The 15,058-nt window shown below is 45.2% G+C and overlaps 1 non-coding gene across 1 annotated transcript; it reads left to right on the top strand.

Moving 5' to 3' along the window:
* The first annotated feature begins 13,930 nt into the window (after nucleotides 1-13,930).
* On the top strand, nucleotides 13,931-14,060 carry LOC129672639 (small nucleolar RNA SNORA71). Its single transcript, XR_008719528.1, has one exon. It is a non-coding gene; the product is annotated as a small nucleolar RNA SNORA71 (small nucleolar RNA).
* The last annotated feature ends 998 nt before the right edge of the window (nucleotides 14,061-15,058 follow it).

Genomic DNA, 15,058 nt, shown 5'->3' with positions numbered 1-15,058 from the left:
GAAAGAAAGAAAGAAAGAAAGAAAGAAAGAAAGAAAGAAAGAAAGAAGGAAAGAAAAAATTAAATGAAGTAAAAGACCCAGAGCTAGGCATGGTGGCACGACCTTTAATCTCAGCTGCCCTGGAAGCCAAGCCAGGAGGACTATTTTTATATAAAAGGAATAAAGTAGGGGGGAATAAGACAAGTGTTGCCTGTGCTAACATGATGCAGGCCAGAGTCAAATTATCCTGGACTATTTGTTTGTTGCTTTTCCCTTGAAAGTCGTTCATTGCCAACCTTGTGCTGACCTAGCCTCCTCCTGACTATGTACATCTTTTTTGGTTTTTCTTTTTGTATTTCAAGACAGAGTTTCTCCTCTCCCTAGACCAGGCTTGCTTCGGACTCAGAGATCTGCCTGCCTCTGTCTTCCTGAGTGCTGGAATTAAAGACATGCACCACCAGCAACCAACATAAATAAATCTTTTTTAAATTAATTTTTTATATACACACTGGTGTTTTGCCTGCATGTATGTCTGTGTGAGAGTGTTGGATGCCCTGGAACAGGAGTTACAGACAGCTGTGAGCTGCCATGTGGGTGCTGGGAATTGAGTCCAGGTTCCCTGAAAGAGTAGTCGGTGCTCACAACTGCTAAGCCATCTCTCTGGCCCCAGCATAAACAAACAAACAAATAAATAAATACAAGCATGATGGCACAAGCCTTTAATCCCAGCACTCCAGAGGCAGAAGCAGGTGGATCTCTGAGTTTGAGGCCAGCCTGGTCTACAGTGCGAGTTCCAGGACAGCCAAGGCTACACACAGAAACCTTATTCTAGTACAAACCGAAAATAACAAATACATAAGTAATAAAATAGTCTTAGCAGAACATTAGTTTGTACCAATCCAGAAGCTTACCATGGCACCAGCTAGGGTCTGAGACCTACGGCAGTTTTCCCATTTTGCTGTAACCTTGTAGCCTCCACCAAAATATTTGGTAAACAATTTAGTTTATGGCTTTCTTTATTCTGCACCTTATAAAATGTCTTTTGTATAACTACTTCTACAGGGAAAACATGGTATTTGGGGCAACCTGAATTCATGTTCCAGTCAGAGTCACTCCTATTTGGTTTCAGAAAAGAAAAACATCTCTTTTTTAAAAAATTAAAAAGTTGTTTTAAAAAAGGTGTGGTGGCAGGGCATGGTGGTGCATGCTGGTAGTCCTGGCGCTTGGAGAGGCAGAGGCAGTTGGATCTTTGTGAGCTCAGGGCCAGCCTGGTCTACACATTGAATCCTGGACGGCCAAGGCTAAACAGAGAAACCCTGTCTCGGAAAAAATAAAAGGGGGCATGGCTCATCATTATTCCAGCACTCTGGAAGCAGAGGTGGGCAGATCTTTGAGTTCAAGGCCAGCCTGGTCTACACAGTGAGAACTTGGCCAGGGCTATATAGAGAGATGCTGTCTCTAAATAAATAAACAAATAAATAAAAATCAAGACAGGCATGGTCGTCTATGCCTCCCATTTCAATCCTAGCACATGAGGCAGGCAGTTCTTTATGAGTTCAAGGCTCTGTTTCAAAAACTAAAACTTTGGGCTGGAGAGATGGCCCAACAGTTAAGGGCACAGAATGCTCTTCCAGAGGGCTTCAGTTCAAATCCCAACACCCACATGGCAGCTCACAACTGTCTGTAACTCCAAGATTTGACACTCTCACATAAACATACATTCAGGCAAAATACCAATGCACATAAAGGTTAAAAAAAAAACATTAAACTTATGATTACATTTGTTTATTTGGGGAGGAGGAGGAGCACATGCTGCAGTATGCGTGAAGGTTGGTGGACAATCTGCAGGAGCCAGTTTTCTCCTTCAACTACGTGGGTCCTCTGAATTCACCTGAGGTTGCCCAGTTCCTCAGCAAGCACCTTTACTGGCTGAGCAGTAAGATGTGTGCCTAGTCTGCCGTGGGGTCCGACATGAGCTTTAGAGTTACAGAGAGGAAGAATCAGTGTGGGCAGAGGTGCGCGTGGCAGAGCCATCCCTCAGGGCTTCTCTGGCTGATCAGTATCTCAGCTTCTGCCATCAGTTCTGCCTCTGTGGGCTGGCTGGGAGAAGAAGTCCTCTCTACATGAGAGGGCAGCCTTGTTCCCATGATATGTTCCCATGAGATGCTTGCCCTCGCCTCAGGGTGCTACCCTGGAAAGCTAAGATGATTGCCCTCATTTGAGGGATTGGTCAGTTCTTCTGCTTCTGAAATCCAAGGTAACTTTAAGTTTAAGGTGATGAGTCTATGTGATCAGCCTTGAAGAAGAAGGACATGGGTAGCAGAGGTTTTTAGACAGACACTGAACATGCCCACACAGGGTCAAGCAGGCTTCTGAGACCAAAGTAAAAAAGATGTCAGTGTCAAGGGAACATGGACACAGCTTTATGCTGTCATCCTTGGCAGCCTGGAAAGGTCCCTCAGCTCAAGACAAAGCAGGATTTGTGATATAATGTAGAAAAAAAAATTTTAAAGATAGGACAGTATGAAGCCAAATTGGGGTTTTATTTAAAATTGAAAATTATGCCAGGCGCAGTGGTACACACCTTTAATTCCAGCACTTGGAAGGTAGTGGCACGCTTATCTCTATATGTTTGAGGTCAGCCTGGTCTACACACGAAGTTCTGAAACAGCTAGGCGTATTTAGAGAGATCCTGTCTCAACAAACAAATAAAAGAAAAGAAAGAAAAAAGAAAGATGCTCAAGAAAAGAGCAAAAACACGGTAAAGCATGAGTCTGGGCTTCTCAAGGAAGCATGAAGGCTAAGGAGAAAACCTTTCAGGGGAAGAATAAGACATAATTAAATATGGGTATGGGCTTTTCAAGGAAGACTCCCAAATACGTGTCTTAGCATCAGCCTGGTGTTCTAGTTTCATTTCTGTTGCTGTGGTAAAAAGCACACAGGCCTTTAATCCCAGAGCTCAAAAGGCAGAGGCAGGTGGGTCTCTGTGAGTTCAAGGACAAATTGGTTTACACAGAGTTCCAGGTCAGCCAGGGCTAGAGAGTAAGACTCTGTCTCTAAAACAGAAAAGAAAAACAGTACAAGAGAACAAAAAACAAGAAACTAGGGGAAGAAAGGGATTCACTTTGACTTATAGTTTCGCTTACAGTCCATTGTTGTGGGCAACAAGTCAAGAACTTCAGCTGGCTACATCATATCCATAACCAAGAACAGAGAGAACTGTATGAACATAATCATGATCACTTGCTTGCTTGTGCTCAGCTCAGTTTCTCTATCTTCAACAGTTCAGGACCCTCAGCCTAGGGAATGGTGCTGCCCACTGGAGTGTGTCTGTTCCCAGCAATTAGCTTAAAGACAATCCCCCAGAAATATGCCCATAGGTTAATCCAACATAGGCAATTCTTTACTGAGACTCTTTCTAGGTGACACTTAAAGCTAAGCATCACACTCTATCTCAAAAGATGAAGCCTCCTCCCTTCTTCCTTTCATCTCTCCTCTTTGTTTATTTGGTTTTTCTCAAGACAGGGTTTCTCTGTGTAACCCTAGCTGTCCTAGAACCCGTTCTGTAGACCAGGCTGACCTTGAACTCACCAAGATCTGCCTGCCTCTGCCTCCCAAGTGTTGGGATTAAAGGTGTGTACCACTGCACCATAGCTTTATACCTTCTTCTGATAAATGAGATTATAAACTAGAGCCTTCCTTGTGATTGTTGTCTCATAAGGTGAAACCAGGACCTCCTAGGCTTAGACAAAGAGTTTCTGGCCAGATTCCTAAAGAGGTGTAAAGTTTATAGCCAGGAAGGGCTAAGGGCCTTAAGCAGTTGTTAATTGTGCTGTAATTTGTGCTTTTCTGCTGGTGAGAGGCCTCAACCAGGTTCATGAGGGAGGGAGAGACTCTCTTCACTTTTCATGCCCTCATAATTTTCCTGTCTTTTTATCCTGTCTCAGATATAAACAAAAAAATTGAAGACAGAGATGCCAAAAAAAAAAGTCCCTGTGTCCACATCCTGGTTACTTTGGGGGATGTGCCTGCCACCTCAGCAAGTAACTTCACAGTGCCCAGAGAAAGTCCTCTCACAGCTGTTAAAGACCCGGCTGCTTTGAAAAGCATCTTTTCACTGCAGCAGCTGTCAGCCTCCTGCTGAGTCCCTGAACTCACCAGCAGAGTGACTTCAATGTGTCCCGCTCACATGAATGCCAGCAGCATCTCTCAGACACACAGTGGCGTTTATTGCCACACTTCGGAGGGCAGGTGGTGCTGCCACAAAAGACCAGGGTCACCCCACAGCCCTGGCTTTCCAAAGAAGAACGAGAGGCAGGAATGTTTTTGTTCCTCTTTTCCAATTCATACCCATCTTCGCTCCCATGTGGTGTCTGCGTAAAGTATCAGTTCTAAGGAAGTAAGAAAAGCATTTATTCTAGCAAGGCAAGGTGGTGCAGTTTTTTAGGATTGCCAGCAATGGACCATGAAAGCATGACAGAACTGATGAGAGCAGGGGCAGCCAGACTCCTCATTTCACAGAGCCAACCGAGATGGCCAGGTTGCAACCAGGGCTGGCTTATAACCTTCAGCGACCCATTCCTAAGGCCAGGACCCCTTTTTTTATTGGTTCTGCGCTTCATGAAAGTGTGCCACAGAGGACCAAGTGACCAAATACATGAGCCTACTGGGTGTGGGGAAGGGAACACTTCACATTCAATCTTAACAGCAAGGGAACTATGTGCTGTTGGTGGTGGTTGGTTGGTTCTTTGAGACAGCTTTTCTCTGTGTTGCCCTGGCTTTCTTGAAACTCACTCTGTAGATTAGGCTGGTCTCGAACCCAGAGATCTGCCTGCCTCTGCCTCCCCATCAGTGCCTAGCATGGACCCCTCTGATGTTACCACCTATTCAGCTTTACTGTTGGTGAAGGCGGGGTGTGCCAAGACTCTGAGAATTTTATCTAAAAGTCGAATGATGGTAGGTCAGAGTCAAAGGTTGATAGCAAATGGCTATTTAAAGGGAGAGACCTCAAGACACTTTTGTCTGTGTAACCTACAGCCTTCCATCTTCCTACAATCTCAGTATCAAGGTCAAGCGATTGACAGGGTTTAAAGATGACAGCTTTTTCAGAGAACTTCTTTCAGCGGAAGCTTGGAAAGTACCCTTGGAGCTTTCAAACCTTACTGGAATTGAAAGCCAGGACTACAGACCAGAGGGACTGGACAGGACAAAGACCCGCATAGCTAAGGGACCAAGGACATAGAACTTGAGAACTTGAGATGGAAACACATGCTGAGGAGTGTGTGTGTGTGTGTGTGTGTGTGTGTGTGTGTGTGTTGTTAGCCTCTGCCATGGTATGTAAAGAATCTACCACTGAGCTCCACCCAGAGGGGATGCCCCAAACTCAGAGGACACAGGGGTTTAGGGGTATGGTAGTGAGGTTTAAGAGTTAGAGAGACCCCCTGATAGGCAGATAGACAGGGAGAAGAGCCATATGACTAAGTATATTCTTCTTCACCCTTCAGACCTGAGACAAAAGCCCGATAGACTTGTGGGCTTTTTCTCCTGAAGATGAATTGGCACAACAAATTCAAGGTCAGGTCAGGACATGTTTTCATAACAGTTGTGGACTGATCAGCTACCAACCTAAGTTAGCGAAGGAAGAACCTTCAAAGACTTAAAAATCCTGAGCCTTCTAGGAGAGACTAGATTTTCAGGCACAGTGTCTTTTTCTTTCTTTCTTTTCTTATTTATTTGTTTATACAGTATTCTGCCCACATGAGTGCTGCAGGCCATAAGACAGCACCAGATCTCATTAGAGATGGTTGTGAGCCACCATGTGGTTGCTGGGAATTGAACTCAGGACGTTTGGAAGAATAGCCAGGGCTCTTAACCTCTAAGCCATCTCTCCAGCTCTCAGTATAGTGTCTTTCTGTGTGTGTGTGTGTGTGTGTGTGTGTGTGTGTGTGTGTGCGCTCCAGCACATGTGAGTGCATGTGCACTTTCTCACCTCTAATAAAAGCCTTTTTCAATGCTTCATTTTGTCTGCTGTGTTCAAATTTTTTTTTTCTGCCTTTAGTTCTTTAACTGGCAGAGAAGATAAGCCCTATCAAGATCCTAGACTGAAACAGTAGCAGAGGATTTAATCCCAGCACTCGGGAGGCAAAGGCAGGCAGATTTGAGTTTGAGTCCAGCCCTGTCTACACAGTAAGTCCCAGGACAGCCACAGCTACATAGAGAAATCCTGTCCCATAAAACCAAAAAGAAAAAAAAGTTGGAGCCAGGAAAGGCAGAGACAGGCAGATCTCTGTGAGTTCGGCCTGATCTACAAAGTCTGGTCAGGACAGCCAAGGCTACACAGAGAAATCTTGTCTTGAAAAACAAAAGCAAAAAAAAAGAAAAAAAAAGAAAGAAAAAAGAAAAAGAAAAAAAAAGCTGAAGTCTAAGAATATCACCAAGATTAGTGATGGAGCACTTGTCTAGCATATATGAGATCCTAACTTCAGATGCAAACAAAACAAAGAGAAGTTTAAGTTTATTTTATGGGCGGGTGTTTTGCCTACATGTCTCTGTACCACATATGTGTCTAGTACCCACAGAGACCAGAGAGAGCATCAGAAATGGAGTTACGGATGTCTGTAAGTCACCACACGAGTGCTGGGAATTGAGCTTGGGTCCTCTGCAATAATCACTGAGCCATTGCTCCAGCCCCTGAAACAAAAAAACAAAACCAAATTGAAAAAACAAAAACCAACCAAACAAACAAAAACAGAAAAAAAAAAAAAAAAAAAAACAACAGAGGCGTGGGGAGCAGCCCATTTCTCAAACCCAAGAAGCCAAAAGCGATAAGACATGAGGGAGACTAAAGCTCCTTCCAACTCATCCTGTTGCCTTCCCTGTCTTTGGTGATAAGAGGCTTCTCTGCCTTCTGGGACGAAAGCCACAGCCACAGGGAGACTCCGTACTGCTTCTGATTAGATACCAAAAACCTCTGTGGCTCTTGACTCCCAACTGCTTTCTAAACTTTGGCTGGGCTAGTTGGGCACAGTTCAGAGTAGCATGACCTGATCGCTTCCACTTAAGTTGTGGGAGTGGGGCCACGGAGATAGTTTAGTGGGTAAGAGCACTTGCTGCTAAGCCCTTGCATGCGCAGCTGTGAGCGCGCATTGTACATACACACAGATAAAATAAAAATGAATTGTGGGCACTGATATTTAGTCATTGCCTACGTGGGAGGGTGTTCATGTGTGTGGGTGCTTGTTTGTGTTCGGATTCACATACACATGTATGTGCTATATGTGGAGTTCAGAGGTCAAATTCCGGTGTTGTTTCCTGAGTGCCTTCCATCTTGGAGTGTGTATGTGTGTGTTTGTGTGTGTGCACCTGTTTGATGTGTGGTGTGTGTTGTGCACACATTCTGTGTGTGGATACAGACAGCTGCATTCACAGAGCACATGCGGAGTGAGAGGGCATCTTGACATCTGTCCTCACCTTTCCGCCTTGGGTGAGACGGAGACTCTTCACTATTGTGTATATTCCCTGCTACTTGGCCTGAGAGTTTCACTGATTGTTCTGTCTCTGCGTTTCCTCTCCTGTCAGCAGGCACTGTGCTTGCGGAGGCTTTTGTGTGGGTTCTGGGGATCCAAACCCAGATCTTCAGGTTTGTGCGGGCAGAGCCACCTCCAGGAACCTCCTTGTTTTGGCCTGGATGAGGTGAGGCTGGCTGTCCAGGAGGCCCCCAAGTGCTGGTGTGTCTGCTTCCCCAGGGCTGGGGTTATGGGCAGGCACCCCACCCTCTGCTTTTCTTTAATGTGAGTTCTGAGGATCAAACTTAGGCCCTCTTGCTTGTGCAGTAGACACGGCGCATTGGCTTTACATAATCTTGTTGGAGTGCGAACACACACACACACACACACACACACACACACACACGCACGGAGTTTGATGTTTAGCCCCTCTGTGTGTTATATGTGAGTCCAGCCCAGAAGATTAGAGTCTGTTTCCACTCAGTCAGAGCAGGATTTTTTCAGCTTTTACTCTATTCATCCCCACAGAGACCAAGGCAGCAAGGGGCAGTGGCTCTGTTACCATGGTGTTTGACATGGCTCTTTCCCCCAACCTTCTGTTTCTCCACCTGTACAACAGGAACAGTGATTCCTGCTAAGCTCAGCTTATTCTGAGTCTTGACGCCCAGAGACAATAGTCCAGGCTCAGCTCCCAAGACCTTTCATGGATGATCAACAGTCTTTTATAAAATAGATAGAGTGAAAAAAGAGAGAATAGACCAGTTAGCGACTGTCTGTGTCTCCCAGGCGGCTCACAGAAAAGTTCACCTTAAAGTTAGCTTCTCTCAAGGGCTGTTTGTAACTTCCAGGCCTCTTTATCTGGAGTTGACTACACAGCAGGCTGCTGTGCCTGTGATGTCATCCTTCCTGAAGGGCAACCTAGCTCCTGTCTCACCCTGGCTTTATGCCCTAAAGCCACTCAGCTGGCTGTATTTTGTCTGCTACAAATGCTATTTGATTTTTTAAAAAAGATTTATTTATTTATTATTTAAACAGCATTTACTTGCATTTGTGCCTGCATATCAGAAAAGGGCACCAGATCTCACTATAGATGGTTATGAGCCACCATGTGGTTGCTGGGAATCGAACCAGGACCTTTGAAAGAACAGACAGTTCTCTTAACCTCTGAGCCATCTCTCCAGCCCCGATATTTGCTTTTTTAATTCGGGTGTTCTGTGTTTTTGCGATAGAGTCTCTGGTAATACAAGTTATCCTTGAACTTGCTATGTTGCTGAGGATGGCCCTGAACTCCTGATCCTTCTGCCTCCACCTCCCAAATGCTGGGATTACAGGGAAGCATCTGAGCTCACCTTCTGTCTTACATGCAAACTCTAGCCCTCTTCAAACTACTTCCCAGACAGTTTTTGGGTCAGCAGTCAGTCAAGATTTGTCATACCTCGGCTGTGGTGGGTGGGGCAGCGATCTGTTTAACATGCTTTCCTTGGACATGCTACTCAGCGCCTCAGTCCCACACCCACCCCTGCTGTGTCATAGTTCCACCTCTCATTGGTATCCAATTCAATATCTATCCCATTATGTAATCTCACCACTTGGAAAGTGAAAGCAGAAGGATCAGCAATTCAAGGCCAATTCAGCTACACGAGAAGTTTAAGGCTAGCACAGTCTATTCTTCCAAAAGACCAGGGTGGTTCAATTCCCAGCACCCACATGGCAGCTCACAACTGTCTGTACCGCCAATTCCAAGGGATCTGACACCTTCACACTAATGCACATAAAATAAAATTAAATACATTATTTTAAAAAAAAGAAGTCTTATTTTGTTTCCAGACAGGGTTTCTCTGTGGAGCCTTGGCCCAGCAAGAAGGGAGGCAGAGGTAGGTGGATGTTATAAATTCAAGGCCAGCCTGATCTGCAAAAGGAGTCCAGGACAGCCAAGCCAAGGCCATAAAGAGAAACCCTATCTCTTGAGAAAAACAAAAAATAAACAAAAAAACTAAAGTGGGGGGGGGGGGTCGTGAGATAGCGGCTAATCTGGTCTACAATAAACAAACAAAATTGTGACAAAATATACAAAAACATGTCACATATCACACCATTTAACTTTATACCACCTTCCTGACCCTGCCTCTCCTCAGCGCTTGCTAAATCAAAACAAGGAAGGCCTTAATCAAGCTAGCTGAGAAATCATGGGTGAACACTCTCAGCCTGAGAAATTGAACTTATGAAGAAATAAGAAGGTTCATGGTTTGGATTCTAGCCTAGCGTGGGTGTGGTCCTGTCACAGGGGAAAACTTGAACTTTGGAATAGGCTATGGTGAATTATGCCTGTAATCCCAGCGCTTGGAAGGTTGAGGCAGGGTTGAAGTAAGCCAGCCTGGACCAGGAAGTGAGGCCATATCTCAAAACAACAACCAAAAGTGTATTGTCTCAAGTTATCTGGTTGCCTCAATGAAAACCTAACACAGAACCCTACTTTATTTATATCTCAAATGCAACGCTGAAACTAGGGTTCCTACTACCAGATTTGGTAAGATTAAATTGGCCAGTTTTATTTATTTACTCTTGTTTGTTTCTTGTTTTTGTTTGAGACAGGGTCTTATAGTAGCTTACATAGTAACCTATGTAGACCAGGCTGACTTTAACTCACAGAGATCCACTGGCCTCTAACTCCCAAGTGCTAGGATTAAAAGCATGCTCCATTCATTCAGTCGGTGGTTCCAGGAGACAGAATTTCCACCATAGAGCATGGCCAAGTTCGTCCATAACTTCGTAGAAAGGCTCCGTGGCTGGTGACCATGGCTGTGGCTTATTTGATTGGCCACATTTGGGCAGTATGCTGAGCTGTTCGGTTCCCCAACCCCTGCTGAAATCCCTACAGCTATTCAGAGTGTGAAAAAAATAATTCAAAGTGTTAAAACTGGTAGCTTCGAACAGCTTATAGTTAGGAAAGCTGTGCTGAATGTTTCGGTGAATACTTTGGTGTAGACATGGTTTTATATTTATAGGCAAGCATGGCATCATTGGCGATGATGTTTGAAGACCAATCTTTAATATCTGATTTTTTTGGGTTCTTATTTGAAGTCTTATTGGGCCGTGTGTAATGAGACTACTATTTGAATAAAATACTAGCTGTCGAAAAAAATTATGTTCCATCATGTCCCACTCAAACTGGCCAATTTTTAAAAATATTTATTTTGTAATTAATGTGGTATGTGCGTGAGTGTGCCGTCTATGTGGGAGTGCCTGTGGAGGCTAGAAATGGGCATCAGATCCCCTGGATCTGGGGCTTCTAGGTGATTGTGAGCAGGCAGGTGCGGGGGCTGGAACTGAACCCCTGTTCTCTGAAGAGCTGCGAATGTTCTTAACTGAGTCATCTCTCCAGCCCCTGAACTGACCAATTATGTCTTGAAAGTCTGTAGGCTTTCACTAAAGTAGGGTAGGGCTTCATGACCCAGAGCGAGTATATGACAGAAGATGCTTGTTTGGGTTGTCGGCTAAGATGTGGGTATAAGAAGAGTTTTGGTGCTGGGCGTCCAGCAGTCAGACACTGACCCAGCCAGCAGAGGAGGGACTGGACGGATGACTCAGTGGTTAAGAGTACCTGTGGTTCCTGCAGAGGACCTGGGTTAGTTCCTAGCACCCGTGTGGTGGCTTATAACCATTTGTAACTCCAGTTCTAGGGGATCTGATGTTCTCTCCTGACCTCCCTGGGTACCAGACAAGGATATGGTACATAGACATAGCTGCAGGCAACACACACACCTAAGATAAATAAACATGAAAAGAAAGAAAACAGAGAAGGGCAATAAAAATGAGAGCTTGGGACTCTGGAGGTCATGTGACCAACATGTGGCCTTTAAAGATAGTGAAACTTAGATACCAGCCGGGTAGAGGCTGGGAGGCGGTTGCCAAATTGCCTGATAAATAAATGCTCTGACGGTGGTGTTTTGACTCAGGGTTGATTTATTTTCAGAAGAGTTTGGGTGTAGGAACCCTGCATGGGAGAGACTGGGACCATCCCAGTTAGAAGGGAAGACCCTGCTTCCCCAGAGCGCGCAGGGCCAAGTCCAACCAGCTGCTGGCTGCGGCCTGCTCCTTCTAGCAGAGTACTTCGTGTTCTAGGAAGCACAGCGGCGCTGTCTCCGGCTTCCTCCCACACTCTCCTGGGTCCTACGCTGTCTGCTCTCCGCTCACCTGCTGTCTGCAGCAAGGGCCCACGCCACCACCTCCAGTTTATTTAAAAGTCGGTTTGTACCTGTGTCAGGACCTAACAACCTGTGCTGACGCCCTCACCCCCACCCGGTTCGGCTGTGATCTCAACAGTACCTGCAGCTGTCTTTCTGACTGCAAGTTCCGGGAGCAAGTGCTTTGCTTGCAGATAGGGCACCCCTATCAGGCACTCAGCTTCTCAGTCAGCAGGTTGGTTTATTTCTCAGAACAAATCAATACACAAAGATGACTTTTGTCATCTCTGCATTCCATGTCCTTTCATTTACTCAATAAACACACCGAGTGAATGAAAGTAAAGTCCTAGTCTGCATTCAACTCCTACCTGGGATGGCATCTTCCTCATAGTTATACATTCTATCTATCGATTTTCCTTCCTCCTTTTTTTTTTTTTTTTTTTTTTTTTGAGACAAGGCTTCTCTGCATTCTAGCCTTGGCTGTTCTGGACTCTCTTTGTTGTAGACCAGGCTGGCATTGAACTCAGAGATCCACCTGCCTCTGCCTCCTGAGTACTGGGATTAAAGAAGTGTACCACCACACCTGGCTATTTTTGCTTTTTCAAAGCAGAGTTTTTCTGTGTAGCCTTGGCTGTCTTGCATTCTCTTTGTAGACCAGGCTGGCCTTAACCTCACAGAGATCTGCCTGCTGCTGGGATTAGGGTGTGAGCCACCACCCCTGGCCTATCTATCTTTTTATACATATACAATGTATAGTTATTAGAGCTGCAGCACTAAGAAGGTACAGGTTGGGGGTAGTGGAGAGATGTTTCAAGGGTTAGGAGCCCTTGTTCTCCTTGCAGAGGACCTGGGCTAGGTTCCTAGCACCTACACGGTGGTGGCTTACAACTATCTGTAATTCCACTCCCAGGAGATCTGACACCATCTTCTGACCTCAACAAACACAACCCACCACCACTACCAAAATCTTAAACAACAAAACAGGAAAAACATTCCATGGGGAAAAAAATGGGTGTTGTAGCCCATGCCTATTACCCCAGCCCTTGGGAGGATGAGGAACCTGTGTCTTTTGAATACTGACAGAAACACTTCTGGCACAAGTTCAACCTGCTTTTTCCAGCCAGACAGAGGCAGTTTGAGCAGACACTGGGCAAGAGCCAGAACCCTGGCCAAAATATGTCTCCAGAAGAGGTTCGAGACTTCTAGGAAAAGTGGAGGGTTGAGGTCTCTTTAACAAATGAAACACACAGAAACTGTGATGCCATGGGTGGAGGACAGCGGGTGTGGAAATCCCAGCATAGGGTACATGGTTGTAGTTACGGAGGACAAATAAGATTAGAGATCTAGCTGAGCATCATGCTGTAATCCCAGCACTTGGGAGGCAGAGGCAGAATGATCTCTGTGAGCTCAAGGCCAGCCTGCTCTACAGAGTGTGTTCCAAGACAGCCAGGGTTATACAGAGAAACCCTGTCTGGAACAAACCAAAAAAAAAAAAAAAAGACACTTGTTAGATAATGCATTCATCATTGATAATCCTTTTATTACATATTTGGATCACATTGTAAACCTGAAAGGATAAATTGGCAGTGGTGGCATATACCTTTGATCCCAGCACTTGGGAGGCAGAGGTAGGCTGATCTCCGTGGTGAGTTTAAGGCCAGCCTGGTCTACAGAGTGAGTTCCAGGACAGCCAAGGTTACACAGAGAAACCCTGACTCAAAAAGCCAAAACAGTAACACCCAAAACACACACCTACAGAATTAAAAAAAATACTAAAGGGTTAAGTGCCCACCACTCTCAGGCATTAGCATCCTGCCCTCATTGGCATCAATGTGGGCTCCTCAAGGCCATCTCCTAGCAAAGCAGCATGGGCATGGGTAGGGAGATCTATAGTCAGGCAGAGAAAAACTGTCAGCTGTGGCACCAAGAGCGCAGGCTGAACCATCTCTGCTGGGTCAAAGAAATGGCAGTGCTACACCAAAGATTCCCCAGGGTCCAATGCTGGCTGTTCCAGTGATGGGGATGAGGCCTCTGTCCTCTGTGTTTATGCTGCACATTCGGGACAAGTATGTTCACCACATCCATCTGTCATCTGAAGAAAGAGGAAAACAACATGTCTTACACCAAAAGTGCAGTCCTTTTCTGTTCAAGTAAATTATTTTACTAGGAACTTAACATGTGTTGATTTGGGGATATCGGATTTTTTTCTATGTCTTATAAACTTTGGAACTGACCTTAAAAAATAAAATAAAATGCAGGGGTGCCTTTATTCAAAGTGATTGTGGGCTGCCTGTGCCCGGGTCATTGATACTGCAGGAGAGGCTGCGGAAAGCCTTTTCCCGTGTTTGGGAAGTCTGCTCCTGTCCTTGCTAAACGTGGGTGCTTTCAAACACATCTTCCTGTTCATAGCTTTCGGTCTTCTGGCTGCTGATTCCAGGCTCGCTGAATGCTCTCTACCAGCACTAGTAGTGGCCCCAAAGGCTTATGGAAGGGAGGTAAAAGCAAGGCACTGCTTTGAGAGGGTCTCTTCTGGCCTACTTTTGCAGGTATCCCACGAGCCCCAGTTCTGTCCTCCTGTGTAACAGCCTTACCTGCCTTCTGTGGCTTCCACAGAGGAGAGGCCTCCAGAGCCCATGTGGCGGAAGGCTACCTGATCTCCACTCCTTGCTCCTCAGGTGTTTGGGCTAGGGAGTGGACACCAAGACCACGATGCAAAGTGAAACTGGAGACACTGTCTACTCAGAACATGAAATAGCTTTTTACTCTCCTTAGGTCAGGTGTGGGAGAATCCAGCATACAGAGTTTGACATCAGCACCTTAGAGGGACATGACTTGCCCCTGTGTCCATCTGATAGTCCTGTAATGACTATAGTGACAAGAGCTTTTCTATTGAATTTTTTTGCTAACTTTTCTGCTACTTTCCCAAGAACTGTGCAACAAACCTTGTAGCTTAAAAATAAAATAAAATAAAGGGAGACAGTGGTGAAGGCTTTTAATCCTAGTATTCCGTATTTGGGAGGCAGAGGTCTGTTCATTCAAGTCCAGCCAGGTCTATTTATTAAGAAGAGAGAGAAAGAGAGAGACAGAGACAGAGAGCGAACTTTGCATCTAAATGCTTCTCCAGCTGAGCATGGTGGTGCACACCTGTAATCCCAGCACTCTAGGAGGCAGAGGCAGGCGGATCTCTGTGAGTTTGAGGCCAGCCTGCTTTATAAAGTGAGTGTAGGAGAGCCAAGGCTACACAAAGAAATCCTGACTCAAGAAATCAATATATAAAAAAACAAAATGTTCTTTTAAAAAAGTTCATGTACAAAGTAAATAAACTGTAATTAATAAAAAACTTCAAGTAAGTTTCTGTGATGCAGTCTTGGTTTCTGACACATCAGAGTT

This window comes from Psammomys obesus, unplaced genomic scaffold, assembly GCF_907164565.1.
Source record: "Psammomys obesus unplaced genomic scaffold, mPsaObe1.curated_primary_1811, whole genome shotgun sequence".
In the NCBI taxonomy this organism is placed as follows: domain Eukaryota; kingdom Metazoa; phylum Chordata; class Mammalia; order Rodentia; family Muridae; genus Psammomys; species Psammomys obesus.
Note: the sequence above shows the minus strand (reverse complement) of the source record. Positions and strands in the feature narration are given on the sequence as shown.